Source organism: Macrobrachium nipponense, chromosome 22 (assembly GCF_015104395.2).
Source record: "Macrobrachium nipponense isolate FS-2020 chromosome 22, ASM1510439v2, whole genome shotgun sequence".
Classification (NCBI taxonomy): Eukaryota; Metazoa; Arthropoda; class Malacostraca; order Decapoda; family Palaemonidae; genus Macrobrachium; species Macrobrachium nipponense.
The window spans coordinates 77,969,488-77,976,989 of record NC_087213.1 but is presented as its reverse complement, the minus strand read 5'-3'; positions in this window follow the sequence as shown (position 1 = coordinate 77,976,989).

The following is a 7,502-nucleotide window of genomic DNA, read 5'->3' as shown; positions in this document are numbered from 1 at the left end:
GGATGATAAACACGAGATAAAAGTGAAGCCAAAAGTAAGACGCTAATTACGAGGATGTTACCCACACGAGTCTTGCAGGAGATACCATCTATAGATTTTGCTGGAGGGAATCCCTACTGAAAAGACATTGTGAGGACCGGGCATGGTCTAAGCTGGCACTCGATCTGGATTTATATTGTCTGTGTTATGAAAGCCACAGCAATAGTTAGCAATTTTAACAAAAATTCCATCATTTTTTAGTTTCCTGCAAAGGAAAACTTCCGAGATAGCTTTGTCTATCCGTCCTCAGATCTTTAAACCTACTGAGGAGGCGAAGAGTGAAGCGAAGGCTCCGTGCCGAAAGGAGTCGAGCACGTTCTTCCTCCTTCTCCCCAGCCTGCTACTCCCGCTCTACCTGTTGTAGTCGGGACCGCAGGGGTTGGAGTAAGAGCGGCAGCCATCGTGACTGGTTGCGCCACCACGGGCGCCACAGCTTCCCAACCGGTCGGTCCTTGCAGAGGGCTCCTGAGTTCATGGCTCCCATGACGGTCCCATGAGCTGGGGGCTATGCTCCACCACGATTGTTCCCCCTGCGGTCTCGGTGGATCCCGTGCCAGTACCAATGAGCCCCTTGGTGGCCGCTTGTGCCAGGCAGGCTCCTTTCCTTGGCATCCCTCCCCCTCCTTCCACCTTGCGATTGAGGCAGAGCCGTTCGCCCTCTCCGGTTGGGATTGGGGTGCAAGACCAGGCCAGTGGGAGTCCCATGACAGCCCCGCTGTTTCGGTTCCAAGGCTCCTTGCCTAGATGACTAGATGAGCACTCGTTCCCACTGGCGGCCCCCAGTCGGAGCTGCCCTCCATCACCAACCTTTACCCCTCTGCCCATGACGACCCCTGCTTGCCACCTAGAGGACATCGAAGACGAGGCATTTGTCCAGGATGAGATCCAGAGTGCCTTGGAAGGGCAGGGCGCCACAGACGAGGGGTCAACCTTTAGGCGAGTCCTGGCTCTCATTAGGGCCAAAAACCATCTGGCGGAGCCCACCCTGCCTCCTGACGCCAAGAGGTCTGTAACTGCGGACTTCCTCTTAAGGGGTCTTAAGGAGGCCAGGCCTCCTCTGATTCTTCCCCCGGCTGGGAACATGGCCCAGGCCCCTGGCCCATGTAGACCAGGTAGTTGCAGGCCCCAAGAACTCCTTGAGGTCCCACGGGTCCCTCAAACTCCTCCCGGCAGCCAAGACCAGGCAGAGGAGACTACACTCCAGACGGCTTCGCGGCTTCCCCTAAGTCCGTGGAAGGGGCCCTTACTTCCCTCGCTCCAGGTCTCTCGGAGGAGAGGCTTTTGGTGGGGCCAGTCGCCTTTTCCCAGCTGGAGGCCATGGCAATGGAAGCCACGGCTTGAGCTACGGTCCACGTAGCCTCCTGGCTCGACCTCTGGTCCAGGCTAGTGGCCAGGTTCACCATTTACCACGACTTGCGGGATGAGGCTGAGCTACCTCAGTTCAAGGAATTGGTCCTATTAGGGGGAGGTTGATTAGTTTCCCGACAACCCAGTGGACCAACTGGGTCCTCCGGAGGAGAGACGCTGTCCTAGCCAGGTTGCCCAGGAGCCTTCCCGACAAAGAGGCCAAGGCCCCTGAGGAACTCCCCGCTTACAGGAGAGTCCCTCTTCCCTGAGGAGGTTGTAGAAGTGTTCCTGAAACGATGGAGGAAGGCAAGCCAAGACTCTATCTTGCACAGGGCCTCCTGCTTCAGCCACCCAGCCCAACATAGGGCACAGGAAGGCCCCCGGCCAAGACAACATGCAGAGGCACGGGGTGCAGCCCTCCTCATCCAACCTCGAAACCATATCCTGAGTTTGGGGGGGTCAAGGGACTCAAGGTAGACATTAGAGGTGCCACACACTGAGGGACCTGGGGCAACCCGAGCAAGATGTAAGGTCTGTAAGGTAAGGTAAGGTCATTTGTTATATTTCTTAAATATTTCAAAAATGATGGCATACTTCCAAATATTTGCCCTATGCAATTATTCTTTTATCAGCCAAGATATTGTTCCTAGGCCTAGGTGTTAGATTTCTTTATTTTACACTTAGCATTCACATCTCTCTATTAACAATTTCTGGCCAGAAAGCAAATGAGGTTATCTACACACAATTACACTTCAAGTTACTTATGACAAAAATAAATTATACACCAAAAGCAAGCAGAACTTTTATGAAAAAAAATATTTTAAACCAGTCAAAAAAAGTGTTCCATACGCTTTGATATTAATAATTATGATATTTCGATTAATAGCCATCTTCTCCATATAATCAAAATCATCATCATCTTTTAATCCTCAAAGAACAGGTAATCACAACAAATAAAAATATTAGTAACAGATTACATCTCAGAAGGTTTAGAATATTTTTCTAGCCCTATAAATCATTTTGCAATGTACAGGCAGCTCAAACACAGCCTAAAACTGCAACATTCAAAGAAAACTGGTTGTAATTCATATTCCTGTTGTATTCCTCAAAGAACAGGTAATCTCTACAATAAATGCATTAGTAACAGATTACAGCTCAGAAGGCTTAGATTATTTTTTAGGCCTATAAAGGATTTTGCAACAAACAGGCAGCTTAAACACAGCCAAAAACTTCAAAATTCAAAGAAAACCTGTTTTAATTCATATTCCTACTTTGAAAATGTTATGACCGTTGAGCTTATGAGGTCTACTGTCATAATGCTGCAGACGTAGTTACGTTGACCAGTACGAGGAGCATGTTAAGTGTGCTTTCATTGATGGCACCACTAACCTTAACACACCACACTGTGAACTAAGCAACATAAAAAAATAAGTTCCAATTGCACAGATTACAAATTATATCAATTCATAATTTATATAACCATATTTATATAATCATAGGGCTAGTTGTGAATTCACAAACTTTTTGACATTTATGACATTAAAAAAAAGTTTAACACTACTTGGCAACGTCACTTTGAATCGAGAATCTAGACGATACAAAAAGAATCATGTCGCATGAGATTTGAGCACCACTGTACTTAAGGATCAGATGGGAGGGCAAGACCTACCAGTTCAGGAATCTCTGCTTCGGTCTTTCCACGGCACCACAGGTGTTCACAAGAGTGTTCTTCCTCGTGTCGTCTTGGGCTCACAGGAGGGAGATCCGTCTCCTGCGGTACCTGGACGACTGGTTGTTGCTATCCTCCTCAAGGGAGACCTTAGAGAAGCAGAGGGACAAACTTATAGCCTTCTGCTCGGTCCTAAGCATAGTTCTGGACTGGGAGAAGTCCCATCTGGCCCCAACCACCAGGATGGTGTACCCTGGGGATGGATCTGGATACGAAGGTGGCCAGGGCCTTCCCAGCGAAGGACAGGCTGACCAACTTACATAAGATAGCTCAGCCATTCCTACAAAACTCCCACCACCCAGTGAGGGAGTGGGAGAGATTCCTGGGCCATCTGGTCTCCCTGGAGAAGCTAGTTCCCCAAGGCAGACTAAAATTGAGACCCCTCCAATGGAACCAGAAGGAAGGTTGGTCGCTGAGACCCGTCCAGTGGAACCTGAAGGAGGGTTGGTTGCTGAGACTCGTCCAGTGGAACCTGAAGGAGGGTTGGTTGCCGAAAGTAGACCCCCTTCAGAAACTCATCTTCCCCCGGTTGGTTGCCGAAAGGGTTGGTTGCCGAAAGTAGACCCCCTTCAGAAACTCATCTTCCCCTCGCAGGCCACCAGAGATGCCCTCTGGTGGTGGTTGGACCGGTCGAACACTCTCCGGGGTTGCCCCTCTCGGACCTCCCCCCAGAGATGCTCCTGTTCACGGACGCATTGAGGGAGGGAGGGGGAGCTCACCTGCAGTCCGAAATGAGGGAAGGGGTCTGGACGGAACAGGAGAGAGAGCTCCACATAAACAGGCTGGAGTTACTGGCAAACCAGAGAGCCCTGCTGGGATTCGAACACAAGATCAGGAACTCGGTGGTGGCTCTGATGTGCGACAACGCCACGGTGGTAGCCTACGTCAAGATGCAGGGTGGGCTGAGGTCCCGTTATCTGTGTGATCTCGTGGAGACCATCCTGGAGTGGGCCACAAGCATCGGCACGACCCTGACAGTGAGGTTCATTCCCGGAGAGAGAGATGTGATCGCAGATGGGCTAAGCAGGCAGGGGCAGGTGATAGGGTTGGAATGGTCCTACACCCCCGAGGAAGCGACAGAACTAATCGAGATGTGGGGCTCCCCCTCCCTGGACCTGTTCATGATGAAGCTAAATGCCAAGCTCCCAGTATTCTGCTCCCCGGTACCCGACCCAGCAGCGGCCTGGGAGGATGCGTTCCAACACCCTTGGGATGGGTTGGACGTACACGTGTTCACACCCTTTGGGGTGATCAGGTAAACCGCCTAAGAAATTCAAGAGGAATGCAGATGACGTTAGTGGACCCCATGTTGCCAGACAGGGAATGGTTCTTGGATCTCCAGGCCCTAACTGTGCAAGGCACCTGGACAGCTCCACTTCAAGACAGCTCCACTTTAAGAGGTTTCACGAAGGTCTCCCAGCTCTATCCCTTCACAGGTGGAGACTATCGAGTGGCTGCTGAGTAGCCTCCCAGATGTCAGGGTACCTGAGAAAGTTGTCCGCGGCTGTTTACCAGACCACAAATGGACGGTGTTTGGGAACTGGTGCATGATTATGCATTATAAAGAATATGTTCGTAGTCCACTTGAATATTGCAATATGATATGGTACCCACACTATCAAAAGGATATCGCACAAATAGAGAGTGTACAAAGGTCCTTTACAGCTAGAATAGAAGAAGTTAAGGACCTTGACTACTGGGAAAGACTACAATCCTTAAAATTATATAGTCTAGAAAGGAGAAGAGAACGCTACATGATAATTCAGGCATGGAAACAAATAGAAGGAATAGCCGAAAACATCATGGAGCTAAAAATATCAGAAAGAGCAAGCAGAGGTAGATTAATAGTGCCCAAAACTATACCAGGAAAAATAAGGAAAGCACACAGGACATTAATCCACTATGCACCAGCATCGATAATGCAGCGTCTATTCAATGCATTGCCAGCTCATCAGAGGAATATATCAGGAGTGAGCATAGATGTGTTTAAGAATAAGCTCGACAAATATCTAAGCTGCATCCCAGACCATCCAAGATTGGAAGATGCAAAATATACCGGAAGATGTACTAGCAACTCTCTGATAGACATTAGAGGTGCCTCACACTGAGGGACCTGGGGCAACCCGAACAAGATGTAAGGTCTGTAAGGTCTGTAAGGCCAAGATTCCCCACATAGTGGACTTCCTGGTACACCCGAGACTTGACAAAGGCCTCTCAGTAGCAGTCTTGAAGCGGGTCAGGGCCGCCCTAGGCCAAGTCATCCTCCTGAAAGGTTTGGATAGGTAACTCCAGGCACTTTTTGATGCTAATCATGAGCTTTGAAAAGTCTTTCCCCCCCAGTGCCTTGAAAGCACTACAGTGGTATGTCGCTAGGGTGCTGGATTCCCTGAAGAAGCTCCCTTTTGAACCCCTTAAGGACATCCTAGACAGGGAGCTGACACTGAAGATTCGACAGGTTCTTAGAGTTCTCGATCCCAGCCATAACGAGATCAGAGGATCCTCAGGACCTGCTCTTGTGTCCAGTCCAGGTGGTGAGGAAGTACCTCGGAAGGACAGCCCGGTTCAGGCCAGCCATTAGGAACCTGATTGTGTCCACTGGCTGGGAGAAGAAGGTGGTGTTGAAGAACACCATCTTCTGGTTAAGGGAAACGATCAGGAGAGCCTATGAAGGAGTGGGTATTCCTCCCCTGAAGAAAGCCAGGCCTCACGACATCAGGGGCATTGGAGCTTCCCTAACCTTCTTGAAGAACCTAGCAGTCAGCCAGATTCTAAGTGTGGAACAGGCAATCCACTTTTGCTTGAAAGATCTAGACCTCCACCAAGCATAGGACTCCAGGGGTGTGAGTGGTAGTATGAATGTGTATCCCCCTTTTCTCACCCCTCCATTCTCCTTCCTTAACCTCTCCCTGGGTGTCCGGCAAGTTTTCATAGAACCCAATGAGCCTTCAGGTAAGACAAAGGGTATAAGATAGGATTTGGAAGTGCAAACCATTGCCTTATTGTAGTCGCCTTCCCAGGTTACCCTTCCATTCCAGCCAGTGCCCTTGGTGGACCACTTCCCAGCCCATGCATCTCTTTGAGCAGGGCTGGGACTGCAACAGGTATGCCCCTAGACCAACCTCTGGGTCCATTCCCCCCTAAGCTACTCCCTCCTCCAACGGATAAGTCTCCTAATAAGGTAGTTCAAGGTAAGTATATGGTATCAGAACAAAACACAAATTCTTGGTAATTTGTATTTTTCCTAGCTATACTTACCTCAAACTAATTAGGTTTCAGGCCCTGAGTACCTTAGGGCAGGAACCTTAAGGAGAGGAAAGCACTGAGGTCGTGGGTCACATGGCTGTTGACCCTCGGGGCATGTACCTGGCTAGGTGTGGAAGGGATAACCGGATTTTTCTGGTCGGTACTGGATTGACATCCAGGATTCTCCTGTTAAAGTAGTTCGAGGTAAGTATAGCTAGGAAAAATACAAATTACCAAGAATTTGTGATTTTAGGCATAAAGCCAAGCACTGTGACCCACAGTTTAATGGAAATAAGAGATGAGTTTAATGGAAATGATACAAATAATGAGTTTGAAATAGATATCCTGATGATCAGAAATTATATAAATAATGAGTTTAAAATAGACATCCTAGTGATCAATATTTAAATGGTTTAAATGGTAAAATCTAGAAATTTGATTTCTAATGGAATTAAAGGCTGCCATAAATAAGAAAATAAATTATATCTATATAAAATTACAAGGTATATTTATGAAATCCACAAGCCTTTAAAAAACTCACAACAGGACCAACATCAATGTTATCTCCTAAAAATTCAGATATAGTTTTACCATCTAGATTCTAGATGGTACATCTGCCTCTCATTTACTTAACTGGTGCAGTGGACCAGAATGTACTCAACTGTCAAAGAGCTATATCAGTGAACACACACTGGAGCACTACCACCATCAAGAAGAAAACTGTGTCAGTTTGCAGTGACCAATCCTCAGCCTTGTTAAAATAACTTTAGCCCTCCTGTCGCTTTGATAGGATGACTGCCAAAATCCTACTTGAGATATAATAGTTTTTAACTTCTTATTATTAGCAAGAAAGGGAGATGACCATCGCTCCTACCAGTTGGTCAGTACGTAATTACAAACAGAGATATTTATATCTAAGTGAGGCACTCTATTTGCATCAATTTCTCCTTAGGTACAGGCATTCTTTGCTTCTTCATTCCCTGGGATCCCAAGATGACCAGGAATCCAACAAAAACATATTGTTTTACGCCTAGTCTTCACAAGGGGCATAGCATACTTGTCTTTCTGCAGAGCCAGTCTTCTAGATTATTCCAACAGAATGATCAGAAGGAAAACATCTGCAAGAATAGATCTAGATATCCGA